This window comes from Chiloscyllium punctatum, chromosome 28, assembly GCF_047496795.1.
Source record: "Chiloscyllium punctatum isolate Juve2018m chromosome 28, sChiPun1.3, whole genome shotgun sequence".
NCBI classification, from domain to species: Eukaryota; Metazoa; Chordata; class Chondrichthyes; order Orectolobiformes; family Hemiscylliidae; genus Chiloscyllium; species Chiloscyllium punctatum.
In genome coordinates, this window is record NC_092766.1 from 54,868,538 (window position 1) to 54,888,543 (window position 20,006).

General features: G+C 44.4%; 1 long non-coding RNA gene across 8 annotated transcripts in view; it reads left to right on the forward strand.

Annotated features, from left to right (window-relative positions):
• The window catches only part of LOC140454078 (uncharacterized), a 39,341-nt gene that overhangs the window by 1,639 nt on the left and 17,696 nt on the right, over window positions 1–20,006 (forward strand). For 4 of the 8 annotated variants that reach the window (XR_011952622.1, XR_011952616.1, XR_011952621.1 and 1 more), the window contains exons 2-4: window positions 5,339–5,432; window positions 10,930–11,055; window positions 17,278–17,386. This is a non-coding gene — a long non-coding RNA (uncharacterized lncRNA). The remainder of the gene's footprint in view (window positions 1–5,338; window positions 5,433–10,929; window positions 11,056–17,277; window positions 17,387–20,006) is intronic. The other 4 variants (XR_011952619.1, XR_011952620.1, XR_011952623.1 and 1 more) reach the window with 3 other exon arrangements.

The following is a 20,006-nucleotide window of genomic DNA, read 5'->3' on the forward strand; positions in this document are numbered from 1 at the left end:
CTTGTGGCACACCACTAATAACCGGACTGGAGGCTGATTATTTTCCATCATCCACCAGTCGCTGCCTTCTTTCAGAAAGCCAGTTTCTAATCCAAACTACTAAATCACACTCAATTCCATGTCGCTGCATTTTCTCTAAGAGCCTAACATTTGGAACCTTATCAAAGGCTTTACTGAAGTCCATGTATACCACGTCAACTGCCCTACCCTCATCAAAATGCTTGGTCACCATCTCAAAAATACTCAATGAAGTTTGTGAGACACGACCTGCCCTTGACGAAACCATATTGACAATCTGAAATCATATTGTTGTTTGCCAGATGATTACAAATATTGTCTCTCATAATCCTTTCCAAAACCTTTCCTACAACAGAAGTAAGGCTCACTGGTATATAATTACCTGGGTCATCTCGACTGTCCTTCTTGATCAAGGGCATAACATTTGCAATCATCCAGTCACCTGGTACTGAACCTGTAGGCAATGACGACTCAATATCAAAGCCTAAGTATTTGCTATCTTCTACCTAGCTTCCCAGAAAATCCACGGATAAATCCCATCCAGCCCAGGGGACTTGTCTACTTTCAATCCTTTTAGAATTGATAACACCTGTTCGTAACTAACCTCGATCCTTTCTCGTCTAACATCTTCTACCTCATTATTGTCTGCAATATTCTCATTTTCCTGAGTGAAAACCAATGAGAAATATTCGTTTAGCAACTCTCCAATTTCCACAAGAGATGCAATTTCTGTCGTAAACTACAGTTCCCTTACCTTATCACTTCCTCCCTGCCTGACAGGGACATACCTATCAAGGACACACAATATCTGTTCCTTAAACCAGCTCCACATTTCTATTGTCTGCATCCACTGCATTTTGCTACCCCATTCTATGCATCCTAATTCTTGCTGAATTGCATTATAATTGCCACTGCCCCCTCGATAAGTCTTCACCTGTGGCATGTACCTATCACTTTCCATCGCTAAACTAAACATAACTGAATTGTACTCATCTCTCCAAAGTGCTCACCTTCAACTGAACCAAACACCTCGTCCGGTTCATGACCAGGCGCCAAATCCAATGTGGCATCCCCTCTTGTCGGCCCTTCGACATACTGTGTCAGGAAACCCTCCCGTACACATTGGACAAAAACTGATACATCTGATATACTAGAGTTATAGCATTTTCAGTCAATGTTTGGGAAGTTAAAGTCCCCCATAATGACCACCATGTTACTTTCTCTCCTACCCAGTGTAATTTTGCTAATCCTCTCTTCCCCCTCCCTGGACCTCTGCAGCAGCCAATTAAAAAGTCCAAGCAGTGTGACCTCCCCTCTCCTGTTTCTAACCTCAGCCCACACTACTTCAGTAGAGAAGTCCTCATCAAATGTTCTCTCAGCCACCGTTATACTATCCTTGACTAACATGACATGCATGGGCCCATTGCGGTGCTTCAAATTCCATGAGGCAGCCATACTGTCTACGACAGACAGACTCAGTCCAGAACCTCCTCTGTCCTTAAGACTTTATGCACTGCCTGCACTCCTCGATTTCCCCTTTGCACGTTCCCTTTCCAACCCACCACACCTGCATCACTCCACAATTGGAGCTGCCAAGGACAGAAGTCTGTGGAATACCCTCCCTAACCTTCTCTATCCTCTTTTAAGATGTATTTTAAAATCATTCTCTTTAATCAATGTTTTGATCATCCATGAAGCACCTTAGGAGATTTGCTATTCTGAAAGATTCCATACAATGCAAGCAGTTGTTTTTATTGCCATACATTAGGAGAAACAAGAATGATGCTTTCAAATTGTTAACAAGAAAGTCACTGATAGGCACAGTGTGTAGGTAAAATAATAACGTCACATTGGGATCGGCAATAAACAAAGAAGTAACTAACGCCTGTAAAAATGGCATGTCTATTACCATGGGTGATTTTAATCTACATGTAGATTGGTCGAACCAGCTCAGTCAGGGTAGCCATGTGGAGTTCATTAAGTGTATCCATGATAGTTTTTTTGAACAGTATGAAATGGAACTGACAAGGAGCAAGCTATCCAAAATCTGGCCCCTGTGCAATGAGCCACGAATAATTAATGATCTCAGAGTTAGGGATCCTCTTGTAAGAAGTGATCACTGTAAGGTTGAATTTAGAACACATATGGAGAGTGTGAAGATAAAATCTAATACCTTGGTCCTGTGCTTGAACACGGGGAACTAAAATAGAATGAGGGAGAACCTGGATAAAGTAGACTGGAAACAAAGATTTTATGGTGGGACAGTTGATGAGCAGTGAAAATTTTTCAAAGACATTTTAGGAAGTGCTCAGCAAAAACATATTCCAGTGAAAAGGAAGGACTGTAAGAAAAGGTGGTGGACAAAAGATAGGGAATTCTACACCAGTTAGTTTATTTTCTGTAGTTGGAAAGATGCTTTGGTCTATTATCAAGGAAGAAATAGCAGGGAATCTCGATAGCAATTGTCCCATTGCGCAGACAGGGCATGGATTCATGAAGGGCAGGTCATGCTTGACAAATCGTTTGTAATTCTGTGGAGACATTTCGAGCAAGGTGGACAATGGGGACCCAGTGGATGCGGCGTGCCTGGATTTCCAAAATGCCTTCAACAAGGTGCTGCACAAGAGGCTATTGCATTGTCTTAGGGTGCATGGGATAGAGTATTAGCATGGATAGAAAATTGGTTGATTAACAGGAAGCAAAGACTGGGGATAAATAAGCCTTATTCTGGCTGGCAATCAGAAACTAGTAGCGTGCCTCTAGGATCAGTGTTGGGATTGCAATTATTTAGAATTGATACAGATGATTTGGAGTTGGGGACCACATGTAGGGTGTCAAAGTTTGCATATGACATTAAGACGAGTATCAGAACAATGTGTGCGGAGGACTGGGAAACTTTGCAGAGGAAACGAGATACATTGAGTGAGTGGGCAATGGTTTGGCAAGTCGAATATTATGTTCATAAATGTAAAGTCATACTCTTTGGTTGGAGTAATATTAGTAAAAAGATTACTACTTGAATTTTTAAAAAATGCATTATTTGCTATGCAGAGGCACCTGAACATCCTTCTGTATGAGGGTTGGTCACCAGGTACAACAATCAATTCAGAGGACAAATGGAATATTGTCCTTAATTGCTGAAGGGATTGTGTTTAAAAGCAGAGGTGTGCTATAGTGGGTGCTGGTGAGCCCACACCTGGAGTACTCCATGTAGTTTTTATCTCCTTTCTTGCTCAAGGATGTACTGGCACGAGAGGGGGTGCAGAGGAGGTTAACTATGTTGACTCCGGAGGTGAGGAGTTTGGTTTAACAGAGACTGAGTAGATTGGGATTATATTCATTGGAATTCAGAAGAATGGAAAGATATAAAAAATAATGAATGGAATGGATAAAATAGAAATAGAGAGAATGTTTCCACTGGCAGATGAAGCTAGGACAAGAGGGCATCACCACAAGATTACAGGCAGCAAATTTAGGACTGAATTGAGAAGGAACTTCTTGACCTCTATGGAGTGCATTGCCCAGGGAAGTAGTTGATGTTAGTTCAGTAATGTTTTTAAAGCTAAGTTAGTTTTTTAAAAAGAGAAATAATTAATTAAGGAATACAGGAAGAACGTGGGTAAATGGTTCTGCGTCCACAAAATGATCAGCCATGATCTTATTGAATGGTAGAGCAGGCTCGAAGGGCAGGACGGCCTTCTCCTTTTCCTAGATCTTTTGTTCTTGTATTATGCATGCCTCCATCACTCGTGACTTGGAGGTGTTGGATTAGGATCGACAAAATTATAATTCACAGAACACCAGGTTATAGTCCAACAAGTTTATTTGGAAGCACTACTTTGCTGGTCCTTCATCAGGTGGTTGTGTGATTTTTAACTTTGTCTCTCACTCTTGTAACTGAGAAACAGCAACAAAAGCCGTGCGCAAGCTCCAGCCAACAGTTGTATTGTGGACAATGAAGAAGGTTATCTCAGAATACAATGGGATATTGATCAGATGGGCCAATCGGCTGAGGACAAGCAGATAGGATTTAATTTAGATAGATTAGGTTTGGATATCTGGTTGTCACCGACAGGTTGGACCGAAGAAGTGATTGATGTCAGCGGCGGACCAATGCCTAGACAGGGGAGGAGCTGGAGGACCTGGCGGGGCAGTTGGTCCTCCGGCCAATCAATGAATGAGGGGGGGGGGTACTAGACTATACCACGTGATCATCCTCCGCGGTGGGCGCGGATGTTCGGAATGTGTGTGCGCGGTGAGCTGTCGGTAAGGAAAGAAATACACAGCAGGAAGTGGGAGGGAAATGGTGTTGGTATGGTCTGAGAGGTTTTACAATCATTTGCTGCACATCGGAAAATACAAATTTGAAACTTACAGTCCCGTTTTTGCAGCAAATGGGAATGTGCCTTGTTGAGTAATCGGCCTGAGTGAGCGCCGCCATCTTTATTCGTGGCAATGATTCACTGGACACGTGCGCGGCTGCCAGCTTTGTAAGGGGCAAAGTTCAGAGGGATATTTGTACAGCCTTCCCTGGTAAAAAAGAGTCATAGGGCAGGATTTACACAGAGCACATTCAAACCCAGAGAAATGGATTTTTTTCTGGATTTGTTTCGTCATTCATTTAAATGATTTGGATGTGAATAGAGGCCGTATAGTTATTAAGTTTGCAGGTGACACCAAACTTGGAGGTATTGTGGACAATGAAGAAGGTTATCTCAGAGTACAGTGGGATATTGATCAGATGGGCCAATGGGCTGAGGAGTGGCAAAAAGGATTTAATTTAGGTAGATTAGGTTAGGATATCTGGTTGGCATAGGTTGGACCGAAAAAGCCTGTTTCTGTGCTAGACATCTTTGACTGTGGGATCATAAAAGTGAACTCTGCTCTGGTTCAACTCTGGGTTCTCTGATGTCCACTTGTTCATTATCTAGCTTCCTCAGTCTCTCATGGGTGTATTTTTGCTCTGTATAGTATTTTACTATTACTTTCACAACTGATTTGTAAATGAATTGAAAAATGTAGAGCTGGAAAAACACAACAGGCCAAGGAGCATCCAAGGAGCAGGAGAATCGACGTTTTGGGCATAAGCCCTTCTTCAGGAATGTAAATGAATTGTCCACTGCTGCCCGGCTCCTGACCATACGCTGTTCCATTATCAGGTTATTTTTTCCACAATATCTTTGACAGTCAAGAATTCTTTTTTCCAATAAGCGAGTGCATTTTCCTTCAATTTCTGACAGTCAAATTCTGCACCATTTTCATTCCCTATAATTCATATTGCACTTCCTGAAACATCAACTGTGTATTTCTCCTTCCACAGAAACCAGTGATCAATGCCAAAGCCTTGTTGCCTGTGGAGAGGGTGATGTTTGACTTCCTTGTACTGCTGCAGTTTGTAAGGTGAAGGTGGTTGGGTAAGAGACATTACAGATTATTCACTCAGCGATATTGAAGAGTAGAAGATATCCTTACAAATCATCATGGTTTTAATTTCACAAAAAATATTATTGAGAACTTTTGACATAAGGCTACAGATGGCGAATATTGTGTCCAGTGACCACAACCATTGCCAAATAAGCAGTTTTTCAAGAATGCCTTAAAGAAAGAAAGCAGATCTTAGAGGGTTAGAGTGGGGATTCCAGACCATGTTCCTTTGCAGTCTATAGAAACCGTCACACAGGTGAACTCAAATTTAAACACATCATTGAGAGTCTGAACTAAAATGAGTTATTGAGATATGAAAGGGTGTGTGGTGCAGGGAGACAGGAATGATTACAGCCAGGAATTATTTCAAATGTCCGAAAGTAAATTGTTGTTGCTTAAAAATGGGAGTCTTTTGATTGATCGGCAAGTTTTGGTACAAGTGAGCACTTCAGCAGTAGAGTTTTCAATATTCTTGAGATTATCGGGAAGGTGAATGTGGGATGCTGGTTTAGATAATGAAATCTAGAGTTAATAAATGGAATGAATGAGAGTTTCAGCGAATGAGCTGAGACTGTGGTGAGGTCAGGTGATATCACTGAAGTCGAAATAGTGGTCTTGGAGGGGGGCTGGTCTGTCATCCTCACCTCATTCAGCTGATTGTCAGTTTGTGAATCAAGTCTGTCACAAGCTCAGGAGCTGATTGGCCCTGGCAGAACCCAAACTGGGCATCGGTGAGCAGGTTATTGCTGAGCAGCTGCGTGACAACACTGTTGATGACACCTTCCATCACTTCACTGCTGAGCGAGTGTGGACTGATGGAGGGGAATTGGCTGAGTTGGATCTGCCCTGTGTTTTTGTGTTGGAACATCCCTGAGTAATGTTCCACAAAGTCAGTAGGTGCCATTGCTGGAGCAGTACTTGCCTTGGTGGGCAGCAGGTTCTGGAGCACAGCCAACAGTATTATTGCCAAAATATTGGCAGGGCCCATACTTTTACACTGCTTATCCATTTCTTGATCTGATTTGAAATGAGTTTTCAACCAAGTCGATTCATATCTGTGATGTCAGGGACCAATGGAGAAGGCTCATCCACTTGGCACTGCTGGCTGAAAATCGCTGCTATTGCTGTCCTCTTATCTGTTGCATGAATGTGTGAGACCTCTCCATCTGTAAGGGTGGGGATATCTGTGATGCTTCCTCCAGTGAGTTGTTTAATTGTCCATCACTATTCTTGACGAGGTGTGGCAGAACTGCAGAACTCACATCTAATCTATTGGCTATGGGATCACTTAGTTCTATTTAGTTTTGCTTGTGCTGTTTGGCATGCAGGTTTGTTAGCTTCACCAGGTTGGCACCTCATTTTTAGGTATGCCTGGTACTGCTCCTGGCATGCCCTCCTGCATTCACCATTGAACCAGGGTTGATTCCCCTGGCTTGATGTTAATGGTTGAGTGGGGGATATCAGGCCATGAGATTTCAGATTGGGCTGGAGTACAGTTTTGCTGCTGCTGTTGGCCCACAGTGAGGTGGAAGTTGCAGGGTCAAGAGGGCTGATTGTGTTGTTGTATTTTCCAGTGCATTGGTAGATGTAATGTGGTCCATCCAGTTTCATTCCTTTGTTGAGACTGTGCAGTGATTAATACAATGAGTGATTTGATGGGCCTACTGACGGGTTTCTTTCCCTTAAGGACATTGTCAATAGCAGAAAAACATCCCCAATGGTTCCATGGCAAACAGTAGATTCTTCATTACAGTTGTTTTTTCTTGACTTCAGAGCCACCCTCTACCGATTTGGGATTCAAACCTGAACTTCAGTTGTATATTTTAATATTCTTGATAAATGATAAATACGACAGGTTTGTTCACTTATTTTTAGAATCACTATCACAGGTTTTGTTTATTGTTTTGGAAATAAAAAGAATGTCCATTACCATGTCTCCTCCATCCTCCCCTCCAACAACAAGAGTGAGGAGCACATGGAGTTTCTCTGTCCATAACATTGAAACAATCTGATCAGCTGCCTCTGCTTCTTTCCTCCCTCTCCACTAGCCCACCGAGCCAAACTGCCTCACAAGGGTGCTCCTCAATTTAGTCCTAAACTTGCATTTCCTCAAGTCCCTTGTCGAGCCTTATTAGAGGTCATCTTGACCATTTACACTAGTGTAGCTAAATCATGGACATTCCAAATCTCTCTCTCATCCTCCTGCTTGTCACCGCTCTTCCCCCCCCCCCCCCGCCCCCCCCCCCCACACACACACACCAACATTGCAATATTGTTCCATGATCTGTCTGTCTGTTTTTTCTGGTTATGTCCTTCTCTCCCATTCGGCTAAAACCTAATATTTGACCTCACCATCATTGGAAAATCCTGCTCCATCTCCACTCTCCCTTTCCTTTCTGAGTTCATTGTATTTGGTGTCCCTCCAGGATCTATCCTTGGCCCGTCCTGTTTCTCACCTACACACTGCCAGGAGGTAACATCGCCCAAAAGCACCGTGTTAGGTTTCCCATGTACACTGACAGTGCCCAGCTCTCCCTCCCCATCATCCCTCTCCATTACTCCATTATTACTCAGTTATCAAACTGCTTACCATGCTTCGATTAGCTGCAGTTGAATCCAATGAAACACTGTAATTGTTAAACCAATTGCCTTCAGTTGCTATTCCAAATTCATTTCCCATACTGCTGTGTCCCTCCCTCTCACTGGGAAGTGTCTGAGGCAGAACTACATTCTTCACAATATTGCTTTCATATCTGACCCCAAGGTGACCTTCTGATCAGACATCTACACAATCACAAACACCAGGAATTCCAATCTCTTAAACGTTGCTTGTCTCCTTTTCACCCCAGCGCCATTGCTACTGAATCCCTAACCTGTGTCGGTGTTGCCTTTAACTTGACAAATCAGAAACAGAACCCTTGATTCCGCGACTGACCCAGAATCTGGTTCAAGACTCACCCGTAATGGGACACATCCTCTCCATATTTACCCTGTCAAACCTTGACAGAATCCTGTATGTTTCAAAGAGATCATCTCCCATTCTTCCAAAGTCCAGTGAGTATATTCCCAACTTATTCAGCCTTTGCTTACAGGATAATCCCTTCAAAACAGGGATCATCCCAATGGATCTTCTCTGAAATGCCTCCAATAAACTTCTCTATTTCATGAACTAAAGTGACCAAATCTGTTCACGTTACTCCAGATGTGGTCTCACTTGCCATTTGTTTAGTTGCCCTAAGGTATATATTCCAAACTCTTATATTGCAAACTCTTTGAAATAAGGGACAGCATTCCATTCCCCTTCCTGATTCCATGTTGTAACTGTGTGCTCGCTTTCTGTGTTTCCTGCTCATTTTCCCCAGTCCCTTTTGTGGTGCAGCTTTCGACAGTTTATCCCAAGTTATAGTCTATTTGCCAACTTGTTGCCCAGGTTTCCTGTGAATATCTCTATGTAAACTGTTTATAACCTTTTGGAACTTTCCTGTTATGCCTTTTCTAGGAGATGTCCCCCCTCATTTTTCGAAACATGTACTGTGAGCACTGGGCAGTGGGAAGCATGCACGGTTGTTATCTTTCAGGGATACCCTGTTTAATGACTGGGAGGAGCTTGTTGCCCATTGGTCAGAATGGAGACATCTTGCCCATCAAGGTGCATGAGCCTTTCACACCCCATGTCTCATTGAGGAGGAACAGCGGCAGCACGGAAGGAAAGAAAAGGAAGGAAATCCTGCTCTCCATATCTCACTGAATCTTGGGATATTCTGTCCAATGTTCAGTCACATGAAGCCCCAAGGTGGAAACTCATAGAAACCCACACAGATTTGCCCCTGAATTGCCTGCTAACCTCCACCAGGGGTAATATGTACAGTCCTCCTGGGCCAGGAGGAGGGGATTGTATGAGTTTCAAACTTGAACTGACAGTGACGGATTTTATAAACTTGTATTACAGGCAGATATTCAGATGGTAATCTCAGTCACTGTAACGGCAAACTCTGACAGAATTACTCAATACATCAGGCCCTGGATATTCATATTGTGTGAGAGTATTGTGTTCCAGATCAATACCATTTGCTGAATAAAAGTTCTCCTTTGAATCAAACCATCCTCCCAATAGATCTTCCCAAATCTTCAACATGTGTCCTGTAATCCTTGTATATTGAGCTGAAGGGTCGAAGGTTGATTATAATGTGTAACTTTTGTAAACCGCTTTGTCACAGCTCCCCAAATTTCCTTTGCTACAAGGAGAACTCCTCAGTTTCCCCAAACCCCTGATTCCCCAATGTCTGTTTGCTCTCTATAAGGTTCACATCAGGATTGTATTAGAACATTCTCCACTTGCCTGCATCAGTGCACCCCCCCCCCCACCCAACGATATTAAACAAAGTGAACATCCTCCAGGATAAAGTGCTGTACCTGAGAGGTTTCCCATCCACCACCTTCAGCATTCCCTTTTCCCACCCTCGCGGCACAGTGGCATCACTGTGTAAAAGATGAAGTCAGCATTGTCCTACCCGACCATAGGACTGCTCTCTCATTAGAGAGAGATATCTAGTAGTGGTTAACCTGAATATTACCACAGCACAGGCAAGGGGAGAGGTTGAAAATGAGAGTCCATTAATTGTGGATGGTTATTCTTGATGTGTATTAGCAACACACATTTCACGTGAACAATTAAGTTAAAAAAGCCCCACACATTCTGCAACTAAAATCCCTCATTCCTTGAACCATCCTGGGAAATATCCTGTGCCCCGTCTCAGGGACCCTGCCATCCTTCACAATGTGTGGGCGATCTGTGGTTCGCACAGACCTAGCTGCTCGAAACCCTGTGGGTGATAGCATAGAGCAACAGTTGCACTAAACCTCACTGTCTGGAAGAGAGTGAAAGACAGAAATCCAGAAGGCATTTAAAATCTATTTAGGAACACGCTTGCAAGGCCAAGGCTGACAGGTCTATGGGGTCTGTGCTGGAAAATGCGATTAAAATAGTCAGCTGGAAGATTTCTTTACAGCATAAACCCAATGGACCACAAAACCGTTTTCCGTCATGTAGACAACAGACGCGTAATATAGGAATGTGACTAGCCACAATAGAAACCAGGTCAGAGAAGGTGATATTAGAATAGATGTTACGTGATTAATTAACATTTTTGGAGGAAAATGTGACAGAGGTTAAGTGGGACATTGTGGAGCTCTGGGTGTAGGAATCTGAAATAAAAATGGGTTATCCTGAAGGCTGGAATTAAAGAAAGGCACATCACAGAGATTTGTGAGGGTGTACAAGATGAAAGATAGAGAGTGTGTTGAGACTGGAGGAGATTAGAGATTGGAGGATGTTGCAGAGATTGAGATGATTTTGATGCAGAGATAGTGATAGTTCTGAGGCTCGAGAGGAATTATAGAGATAAGGATGAGTTGTTAGCTTTCCCAACACTACCTCTTTACTGATAATGATTGTTTCTCTGTCCTCATCTGCCATTGCCTCCATAGACTTGCGTCAATGAGAGTACACAGACAGTATGTTCCTGTTAAGGCCAAGGCTGGGAGGCGTCGAGAATGCTGCATGATCTGAGAAATTGAGTCTCTGCTCAAGAAAATGAAGGGAGGATATGGCAGGTACAAAACACTGGGTTTGAGTAAGTCCCTAGGGGACTATAAGGGAACAGCAGGAGGTGGGAGAGATTCTGTCAGTATTTCATGTCAGTTTGTACTGAAAGGGGATATGGAAGTTAGAGATGTTGGAGAAATAAATAGTGATAACTTGGCAAGTGTTCATATTACAGAGGAGGAGGTACTGGATGTCTTAAAACGCATAAAGGTGGATAAATCCCTGGAATCTGATCAGGTGTATCCCAGAACTTTGTGGGTAATGAGGGAAGCTTTTGCTGGGCCTCTCGCTGCGATATTTGTATCATCGATCGCCACAAGTGAGGTGCGGTAAGACTGGCGCCATTATTTGAGAAAGGTGGTAAGGAAAAGCTAGGGATCTATAGACCGGTGAACCTGAAGTCAGTGGCAGAGATGTTGTTGGAAGGGATTCTCAGGGAAAGGATTTACATGTCATTGGAAAAGCAATAAATTATTAGGGAGAGTCAGCATAGCTTTGTGCATTGAAATCATTAACTTGGACTTGAGAAAGACACAAGGTTTCACATAACACACTGGTTAGCAGGTTCAATACCATAGAATTCTGGCAGAACTAGCTGTTTGGATACGGAATTGGCTGGAAGATCAAACAATCATAGATGGACAGCACAGAAACAGAGACCCGTCGGTCCAACCAGTACATGCTGATCAGATATCACAACGCAATCTAGTCCCACCTGGTAACACCCGGCCCATATCCTTCCTATTCATATACACATGAAGATGCCTTTTAAATGTTGCAATCGTAATGGCCTCCACCACTTCCTCTGGCAGCTCATTCCATCCACGTACCACCCTCTGTGTGAAAACGTTGCCTCTCAAGTCTCTTTAAAGTTTTTCCCCTCATACCATAAACCTATGCCCTCTAGTGCTGGGATCCCCCACGCTATAGAAAAGACTTTGTCTATTTATCCTATCCATGCACCTCATGTTTTTATATACATAGATAAGATCACCTCTCAGCCTCCGACGCTGCAGGGAATACAACTCCAGTCTATTCAACCTCTATTCAACCCCCAGCATAGCTAAAATCCTCCAACCCTGGCAACGTTCTTGTAAATCTTTTCTGAACCCTTTCAAGTTTCACAACATCCTTCCAAGAGGAGGGTGACCAGATTTGTACGCAACGATCGAAAAGTGGCCTAACCAATGTCCTGTACAGCTGCAACATGATCTCATAACTCCTGTACTCAATACATTGTCGGATAAAGGCAAGCATACCAAACGCTGCCTTCACTATCCTATCTACCTGCACTCCAAGGCCTCTTTGTTCAGTAACACACCTCAGGACCTTACCATTAAGAGTATATGTCCTGCTAAGATTTGCTTTCCCAAAATACCACTGCTCAGCCATTCACCCATCTGATCAAGATCCCATTGTACTCTGAGGTAATCTTTTTCACTGTCCACTACACCTCCAGTTTTGGTGTCATCTCACTAACTATACCTCCTATGTTCACATCCAAGTCATTGATATAAATGACGAAAGGTAGTGGATCCAGCAGTGATCCTTGTAACACTCCACTAGTCACAGGCCTCCAGTCTGAAAATCAACCCTCCATCACCACCCTCTGTCTTCTGCCTTTGAGACAGTTCTGTATCCAAATGGTTAGATCTCCCTGTATGCCATGAGCTCTAACCTTGATGAGCAGTCAGTGTCATAGTGCAGGATGCTTTTTGGACTGGAAGCCTGTGATGAGCAATATGCTGTCAGGCTGGGTACTGTGTCCACTGCTTTTTGCCATTTATATAAATGATTTCTATGTGAATATAGGAGCTATGGTTAGCAGGTTTACAATAGACACCAATATTGGAGGTGCAATGGATAGCAAAGTTACTTGAAAGTACAATGAGACTCCGATCAAATGGGCTGAGGAGTGGCAGATGAAGTTTAATTTAGATATATGTGAGGTTCTGCATTTTGGAAAAGCAAATCAGGGTGGGAATTATACACTTAATGGGAATGTCCTGGGGAGTGTTGCTGAACAAAGAGATCTTGGAATGCAGGTTCATAATTCCTTGAAAGTAGAATCATAGATAGGCAGGGTAGTGAAGAGAGTGTTTGGTGTACTTGCCTTTATTGGTCAGTGCATTGAGTACAGGAGTTGTGACGTCAGTTTGCGGCTGTACAGGAGATTCATTCAGCCACTTCCGGAATTCTGCTTTCAGTCCTTGTCTCCCCGCTATTGGAATGATATTGAGAATCTTGAAAGGATTCATAAAAGATGCAAAGATGTTGCCAGGGTTGAGGGATTGAACTATAGGGAGAGGCTGAATAGACTGAGGCTGTTTTCACTGGAGAATCGGATGCTGAGAAGTGACCATAGAGGTTGATAAAATCGTTAAGGGCATGGATAGGGTAAACAGCCAGGGTCTTATTCCTGTTTAGTTGAGTCCAAAACTAGAAAGCACAGGCATGAGGGAAAAGATTGAAAAGGGATATTAGGGGCAAAGTTTCAAGCTGATCGTAGTATGTGTATGGAATGAGCTGCCAGAGAAAGTGTGGAGGCCGGTACAGTTACAACATTTAAAAGGCATCTCACTGGATATGTGATTAGGAAAGGTTTCGAAGGCTATGGGCCAAGGGCTGGCATGTGGGACGAGATTAATTTAGGATATCTGGTCGGCATGGACAAGTTGGACTGAAGGGTCTGTTTCAGTGCTGTACATCTCTATGGCACTAATAAATTAAAATTAAGATAGGTTTCTCTTTTATGGAGAGTTAGCAGAAGGTCAGACAATTCTCCTTGGACCTGAGAAGGTTAAGCAGTGATTTCGACCAGGAGTTGATTTGTTTCCAGGGTATTTCATTTACAGAGAGACAGAGTGAGAAATCTTTAACGTCACAATGTTAGTAACTATTTTCAGGTAACAGGCAAATAATGCAAAGAAAAATGTGAAGATTATTTTGCTCACTAAGTTCTGAGCATCTGCAACAGTTTGACCGACGGCTGGATGCAGATTCAGTAGTTATTGTCAAAACAAATTTGAAATTTAACATTTTTAAGGAAGGATTTGGAGGGCTATGTCCAAATGGAAGGTGAGTTGGGACTGACTGGCACCATCTCCAGAGGGAGAGAGTACAGCCCCATTGGGCAGAATAGCCTCCAGTCCCTGTGCTCTGTGATACTGACGCATTCACTGTGAATGATGAAGCTCATCACAGGGCAGAGCCGTAGAGATGCTGACCAGATATCCCAACCTAATCTAGATCCATTTGCCAACACTTGGCACATATCACTCTACACCCTTCCTATTCATAAAGCAATCCAAATGCCAAATGGTTTAATTGTACCAACATCCTCCACTTCCTGACAGAAGATTCCATACACGAACCAACATCAGTGGGGAAAAATATTGCCCCTCAGATCCATTTTAATTTCTTCCCCTCTCATCTTAAACCTATGCCTTCTCATTCTCGACTCCCCGACCCCAGGGAAATGACCTTGTCTATTTATCCTACCCATGCCCCTCATGATTTTATAAACCTCTATGAGGTCACCCCTCAGCCTCTGATGGACCTGGGAGGATCCCACCAGTCATGTCACAATGGGGCCTGGCTGATTGACACAACTTCAAACCAATAGGAGAGTTGGCATGATCCTCCAGCCATTGGGAGTGAATGAGGTGTGGGTCCAGCAGGCCCACACATGACCATCAGCTTTGCAGGCGCAGTGTCACTGTGAGGGGGGACTGAATGTGAAGGAGTGGGAGAGAGAGCAGATACTGGGAGAGAGATGGAGTTAGTGTGGACTGGGAAGGTTGATAAGCACTGTTTCAGTCTGTTGGACCTGAATTAGATACTCTGGGTAAATTAGAACCTAAAGAACTTCGGATGCTGTAAATCACACACAACAACCAGAAGGTGCTGGAAAAGCTCAGCAGATCTGTCAGCATCTGTGAAAAGAAATCAGTTGCCATTTTCGATCCAGTGATGCTTCCTCAGAAACTGATTTTACTGAGAAAAAAAAGTCTGTTTTATGCAGAAGGTAGGGGTTAAGGAGTAAATGATAGGTGGGGATAGAGTCCAAAGAGAGAGATAAGAGCAGTTGGACAAAGGAGTGGATAACGATCTGACGGGGGGAGGGTGAATAGCTGTTTATGGGGACTGTTAGTGGCTAACCATAGGTAGTGTGTAATGGCAGGCTACGTAATAACAAGGCCTGGTATGTGGGGTAGGGGGCAAAGGCACTAAGACGTGGGAGAGTTCAGGACCTAAAATTATTGAATTTTATGTTGAAGCCAGAGGGTTGCAGGGTCCCCGAGTGGGAGATGAGGTGTTGTTCTTCCGGTTTGTGTTCAAGTGTGGCGCTGGAAAAGCACAGCAGGTCAGGCAGCATCCAAGGAGCAGGGGAATTGACGTATTTGGTATGTCAGCAATTTATCAGAAATGTGGGTGGTGGAATATGGCTGAGAGATAAATAGGGAGGGGTGTTTGGAGTTGGAGGGAAGGGAGCTAGGGTGGCAATAGGTGGTTGTAGATGGAGGGTCGTGGTGAGAGGGTGGAATGGACAATTGGAAAGGAAGATGGACAGGTGGGACTGTTCAAGAGGCCAGTGCTGAGTTGGAGGGTTGAATCTGAGATAAGTTGGGGATTGGGAGATGAGGAAACCTTGACGCCGTGTGGTTGAAAGTTCCCAAGGTGGAAGATGAGCTGTTCTTCCTCCAGGTGTCGGGTGGCTCGGATTTGTGGATAGAGGACTTGCATGTCCTTGGCAGTGTGGTGACGGAGGGGGTGGGGGTAGCCGAAGTGGTCGGCCGGGTTGGTTGGTGCATGTGTCCCAGAAATGTTCCATGAAATATTCCACAATTTGGTGTCCTGAGAGCAAGGGACACAATAGGTGAGGTGTTTGGGTGGGCAGGGAAATCTCTGCTGGATGTAGGAGGATGCAGTGGTGCCTTGGATGGAGGTGAGGGGAAGGTGTGGGCACAGGTTTCCACCTCTTGCAGTAGCAAGCGAAGGTGTCTGGAGTGGAGGGTGGGTTGGGGGGGGGAGTGTGGACCTAACGTGGAATTCACAGAAGGTATGATCTCTGTGGAATGGTGAAAGGGGTGGGGAGGGAAATATATCTCAGGCGGTTCGATCTGATGGTGGAAAGAGCAGAGGATGAAGCGTTGTATCTGGGTGGAAGGTGAGGATGGTGGGATTCCATCTTTGTTGCATTTGGAGGGGTGGAGTTCAAGGGCAGTGGTGTGGGAAGTGGAGGAGATACAGTGGAGGGCATTGTTAACAACATGTGAGGGGAAATTGCAGTCTTTGAAATAGGAAGCCATTTTGTATGTTCTGAAGTGTTCTTCCAGCTTGCATCAAGCTTCACTGGAACACTGCAGTAAGCATGAGACAGAGATGTTGGACAGGGAACAGGCTTGTGTGTTAAAGAGCAGGCAACCGGAAGCTCAGGGTCTTTTTTGCAGGTACAATGTAGATCATCAGCTGCCATTTCCACCACCGCCACTGAGATGCTGGAAGGTTCCTGTCTCCTCCATTAACAGCTTTCCAACTTCCCACTCCTTTAATTTTCCAAATGTTCCTGTGTCTCTTTGGGCTCTGTCCCCACCTATTATTTACTCTTTAACCCCTATCTCCTGTAGTCCAAAGATCTGTAGGTTCGGTGAATTGGCCCAGCTAAGGTTCCCGTAGGGTTCAGGGATGTGCATTAGTTCGGGGAAATGGAGAGTAATAGAGTAGGAGAATGGGTCTGGATGGGATAAACTTTGGAGGGTGGGTGTGGAATTGTTGGGCCAAAGGGCCTGTTTCCTGAAGGGATTCTAATTTTCCCAGCTGTCATCGGTTCTGAGGAAGGGTCACTGGACCCATGATGACCCATGGTGTGTGCAGGAGGCGGAAAGGGGAGAGTGGCAGCAGAAACCGGATGAAATGTATCAGTGTAGACTGGGAGGGTGTAGTTACACTCTGGGCAGGTAGTTAGTCTGAATTAGAAACTCTTGATCCCACGTTTGCAGCAAAGGGGAAGATGGCTTGGGCCTCAGGCAGTGAGAGGTCCTGGGTTATGGCCACCATCTTTATTTGGGGCAAGGTACAGCAAGGAACATGCACGTGTCCTCTACCTGGGTGGGGGCGGAGTGATTTGAAGAGGAGCATTTACACATCAAACACATACCAAGAGAAGTGTTTGCCTTCACTATTCATCTTGCACTGACTGAGCTTTGTTTTGTGAATTCATTTTATAGGATATTAATTGAGAATAATTGAGACTGGGATCTCAATAAACAAGTTTCTACAGTCAGTGGAGTCATCAGGATCTGAATATCATTGGCATTTAACTGTGGAACGAGAAAGGTTTGTCTGTTCTGTCTGTGGGAAAATATCTTCAATAGTTTTGTCAAGCCAAAAGCAGACAGATGTTCAAGTTCATGGTTGTATCACCCTTGGGGTATGTGTTCAATTCTTGGCCCTCTCGCTGTGGAGGGAGATATTGGCCTGAGAGAGAGCACAGATTTATCCAAATTGCACCTCGTCTTTTTGCAGGAACTTTCAGATTTAGTCTCAATCATCCACTTTATAATGTTAATCTGTAAACTCCCTACTTCCAATTCTCTGCAAATTTCTCGTGTACTCAAATTCCAGCACCATTTCAGGTGGAACGTTCCAGATTCTGACAACTGTCTCTTCATTCAGAAACTGCTGAAGTCCATTTTGACTCTGGGGTTACAAAGGGCTGAATTGAAAGATGCAATGCTGGTCGTGAGCTCCCATTGAGGTGCATTGGAACAGCACAGGAGGATGAGGGAAGTGTAGGTGTGAGCAGAAAATGAAAATGACAGGGCTCCACTTTTAATGCTGCTTGGCTCAATGAGGGTGTTTTAGAGTTGGGTGCAAAAAGTGAGGTGAGACAGGGAGAAGGTGAAGCTGAAACTCAGTTTTAGTTCAGGCCTTTCAGAAATTCACAGTCCAATGGGAATAGCCAATTTGTCAGTGATACATGTGGAGTATTTAAGTTTTTAAAGTATGACATATCAGCTTAAGTAAAGTTTTTTTTGTTACTATAATGGACAAGTTTGAAGTGAAGAAAGGTTACTCGCTCATTTAAATTCTCTTAATGGGAGTAACTAGGTGAATGTAGAGAGACGTTGTGACAGGAGCCCTCAGACCCGTGGTGTGCTCCTCTTGCACAATGTGGGAAATAAGGGCCGATTCCAGTGTCCCTGACGGCTATTTGTGCAGCAAGGGTTCCCATCTGCAGCTACTGGGAAACTGCTTTACAGAGCTGGAGCTGAGAGTGGACTCACTGTGGAACATCTGCAATACTGAGAATGTTATGGACAGCACGTTTAGTGAGTTAGTCACACTGCAGGTGAGGGTGACACAGATCACGTAAAAGGCTCAGGAAGCGAGTACAGGAGTCCCCCGTTGTTATCCCCTTCTCATACAGACACTGTATACCACTTGGGATTCTGTAAGGGCTGAATGGATGGGGTAGCTTCTCGGGAAATCAGCATCAGCCAGGTGAATGACACCACAGAGATCTCTGCTGCTCAGAACAAGAGGAATGAGAGTGGCAGGGCTATAGTGGCAGGGGATTCAATAATCAGGGGTACAGCCAGGCATTTCTGTGCCCGCAGACATGAATCCAGGATGGTATGTAATCTCCCTGGTGCCAAGATCCATGATATCATGGAGTGGCTGCAGGACATTCTGGAGCTGGAGGGTAAACAGCCCGTGGTCGTGCAACACACAGATACCAACGATATCACTAAACAGAGGGATGAGGGCCTGAAAGCTGGATATAGGGAGAGCAGAGATGCATTAAAATGTAGCTCCTGAAATGTAATAATGTCAGACTTACTCCCAGTGCCATGTGCTAATGAGAGCAGGAATGAGAAGGTAGATCAGCTGGATGTGTGGCTGGGAAAATGGTGTACCAGAGAAAGGTTATGATTCTTCAGGCACTGGGGCTGTTTCTGGGTGGGACCTGTACCAGCCTGACCGGTTACCCCTGGGCAGAGCTGAGACAAATCCGGTGGGGGCCTTTGCCGGTTCTATTGGTGAGTTTGTAACTAGTCTTGCAGGGGGATGGGAACGAAAGTGTAGGCTTAGATGGATCAGAGTCATGACTGGGAATGGGAGGTAGAATATTAGTGATGTAGTTAGCGGCTCAGAAAGCCAAAGGAAAGGAGGATTAAACGAAGATTGAGGCCCTCTTCAGCCATCAGTCCTGACATCCCAGGAAGGTGAGTCAACAAAACCTGGAGCTGTTTACATGTCTATGACTCTGTGCTTCAGCAAAATGGTGGAAATCTACAAAAAAAAACAAAGCGCTGGAGATCCTCAGCAGGTCTGTCAGCATCTGAAATGGTGACAGATGCAGGAAACATTGCAGCCTTGAAGAAGTGTTTAGATGATCACACCAAGCACTACAATATCGATTACACGCTGAGTGCCAGAGCGTTGGACTAGCATAAATAGGTGCTTGATGACCAGCATGAATACGATGGGGCTGGAAAGTTGACGTTTTGGGTCAGGGTTATTTATCAAGACTGACAAATGGTTCCGACCCAAAACATCAACCTTCCTGCTTCTCTGATGCTGCCTGACCTGCTGCACCTCCCCAGGTCCACATTGTACAGACTCTGACTTCCAGCATCTGCAGTCCTTAACTATCTTCACATCCCAGGACTCATCTGGTGATCTTCCTTTACACTCTATCAATAACCAGGAGAGCCTTCCTTGGAAAAGGGGAACAAAGGTGTACACAGTACTCCAGGTGTGGTCTCACCAAGGCCCTTCCAGAAAGGGATCCCTGCCCCCATCTTATCCATAATGGTCATCAAGCGCACATGCCTGGTGTGATCATCTCAACACTTAGTCAAGGCTGCAATGTTTCCTGCATCTGTCACCATTTCAGATGCTGCCAGACCTGCTGAGGATCTCCAGCGCTTTGTTATCTCCTCTGTAGAGT